At 39.6% G+C, this 2,714-nt stretch overlaps 1 pseudogene; it reads left to right on the top strand.

The window, feature by feature from the left end:
* Nucleotides 1-875: 875 nt before the first annotated feature.
* On the top strand, nucleotides 876-1,391 carry LOC147539072 (brassinosteroid-responsive RING protein 1 pseudogene; annotated as a pseudogene).
* Nucleotides 1,392-2,714: the final 1,323 nt, after the last annotated feature.

Genomic DNA, 2,714 nt, shown 5'->3' with positions numbered 1-2,714 from the left:
AGGAGAAGAATGGCTGAGTTTAACTGGTTTTATAAGACATTAGCACTAGCCAAATTGATTAATGATCAACTAGGGAATGTGGACTTTGGACAAAAAAAAACTAGGGAACGTGGAACATCCTCATGGAGTGTTACCGAATTTCTGTTGCTGCAAATAGTGCATGTCATTACCCCACTCCAATTTTACACGAACTCATATAATATGTCAAAAACATCACCATGTCTAGTGTTGAAGAAGACAATCTCAGTAACATTGGGCATTGTCCTATATCTTGCTTAGTGTTTATTTTTTTTAGGAGAGTTATCTTTGCAAGCGACCATGCGAGTGTTTGAAATGGTGAGAATGTGGACAGGGGTGCCCGGGCCCAAAGCATCTGCTGTAGGCCCCAAGTCTGAGACGAGCCTAAACATCTTATAAGCACCTCATATCAAAGGGCAATAAATTACGTCAAGACCATCACCAAAACACGTAAGTTTCCCAACCTAAATAGTTCAAATTAGGAGGTTATCGTGCTCATCCCCATCTTCATGATGTAGCAATGCCTTGTAACGACTAACGTAGATCGTAGTCGATTTCTCAAAAAAAAAAAAAAACGTAGATGTTTAAAACTTCACACAGCAAACCTCCTTCATTCAGTAATTTAAAAGGTCAAACTTAACATGTATCAAGTTATAACCTAATTAGTTTCAACAAAACAAGTTATAACCTAATTAGGTTGAAATTACAAGTTTACAACTCAAATGAGGCCGCTTCTATAGGCACCGGGCCAAATGGTTGTAAGCGGGCGCATATCATGGACTCGGGTCACTGACCATCGACCCGACTTCTCTATAAGCACTCGAGTTCTATATTTTTCGCAGTTTCTCTCTCTAGAAATGGGTTTTCGAGTAGCTTACACTGGACTTTTCTTCCCAAAACTTCTAATTAACACACTTTCCTTCCTGCGGTACATCAGAAAATTCATCTCTTGGTTTTTCAAATTCATGGGTGTAAGAAATTTTCGCGAATCCGACCTTACTTGGTCAGGTCGATCAATCCCTCAATCCCCTCATGAATTCCACTCAGTCTCTGTTGTTCTAATAAGAGAAATCCTCCCAGTAGTAAAATTTGAAGATCTAGTTTTCTACAATGAAGAACCCCCAGATTGTTGTGCAGTTTGTCTTTATGGATTCGAAAGTCAAGAAGAAATTAGAAGATTGACGAATTGTCATCACATTTTTCATAGAAATTGTTTAGATCGTTGGATGGATCATGATCAGAAAACTTGCCCTCTTTGTAGACCTCCTTTTATACCAAATGATATGCAAGAAGCTTTTCATGAACGATTGTTAGCTGCTTCAGAAATTCCTGATTTTTATGATGAATTCTCTTTTTCAATTTCAAGTTTGTAACTTTTTAGAGGGGGTTTGATTTTGGTTTTGTTTCGAGAAATGGGTTGTAAATAAAAGAACGAAATTCTGTAAAAGAAATCAATATTGAGATGATATTTAGAGTATCTAGTACACATTTTAGTAAAATTATGAGAAAATTACATTTAAAATCTTCCATTGTTTGATGAATTTTCTATTAGTTGTAGTAGTTAATTTAATCTTGATGAGATTTAAAATTTAAGGGACATTCGTGAGAAGTGAGGAGACGTTCAGTTCTTCCCAAGCTTAGAGAGAGAAAATCTCGATTTGATCAGGTGAGTGAGAAATGGACGGAGGCGTTAGGGTTAATTCGAGTTGGTCGGGTGCTGATGTGGCGTTAAAATGCCACATTTGGATCGCTTAACTACGATGAGTTAGTTCGTTTTGGATTTAGTTCTAATGATTTATGTGTTTTTCTTGTTAGGGTGCTTATTTGGACTTTGACGTTTGATTTGGAATAAAACGAAGCAATTCATCACATTTTCATCTCACGTGGAAGAGACCGGAAGGAAAGAGCACCAGGGGTATTCTGGTTATTTTGTGAAAATCAGAGCTTAAATGGAAAGTGGAGTCTATGGTGAGTCCAACGACAAAAACGGAAGTCGAACCAGAGTCCGGACGAAGAAGTTACGGAAGAAATAAGCCGATGTCCATTTTCGTCTTTCTAAAAATTAGAGGAAGTAAAGACAAATTTGAAGGCACCCCTTGGTTGGTAATAAGAAGCAAAGCCCGGAAGTCCCAAAGCCCAACAGTTCAAAGAATATATACAAATGAAAGAAACTTATAGGCACTCAATTAGTTTTAAGGGTTTTAGTTTCGGCCTGCCTTTAGACAAGAATTGATGGACAAATCTGACTAGGGTTTTTATCATCTTCTACATAAGGTTTCTAGGGTTTGGAGAGTGAGAAGAAGGGAGAGAGAAGGATCAAAGGGGGTTGCCGGCCAAAGTTTTAGCCGGCACGGCTGAAACAGAGGAGAGCTCGGACGGGAACATCAAGGGATGAAGCGTCTGCTCGGTTCTTCAACAGCTGCTCGGGGTCTGTTCTTGAAGGTCACCAGCTCGGGTTTTCATTAGAAGCAGCTGCTCGGGACTTTGCCACAACTCAGGACGGCAGAACAGCCCGTGAAAGCTGCTGTGCATCTCGGGAGCAGCTTGGAGCAGTTGAGGAGCTCGGGATTCATCACCGGCACGTGAGTGGAGTAAACCAGAACCTGATCTATCTCGTATGACATTAGGAGAATACCGACAAATGTATAGAGATGGTCAGATTAGTGATGGATATGGTCTGACACCAAATATGTATG

Source organism: Eschscholzia californica, unplaced genomic scaffold (genome assembly GCF_041429995.1).
Source record: "Eschscholzia californica isolate CP2 unplaced genomic scaffold, dmEscCali1.0.p SCAF_5, whole genome shotgun sequence".
Classification (NCBI taxonomy): Eukaryota; Viridiplantae; Streptophyta; class Magnoliopsida; order Ranunculales; family Papaveraceae; genus Eschscholzia; species Eschscholzia californica.
Note: the sequence above shows the minus strand (reverse complement) of the source record. Positions and strands in the feature narration are given on the sequence as shown.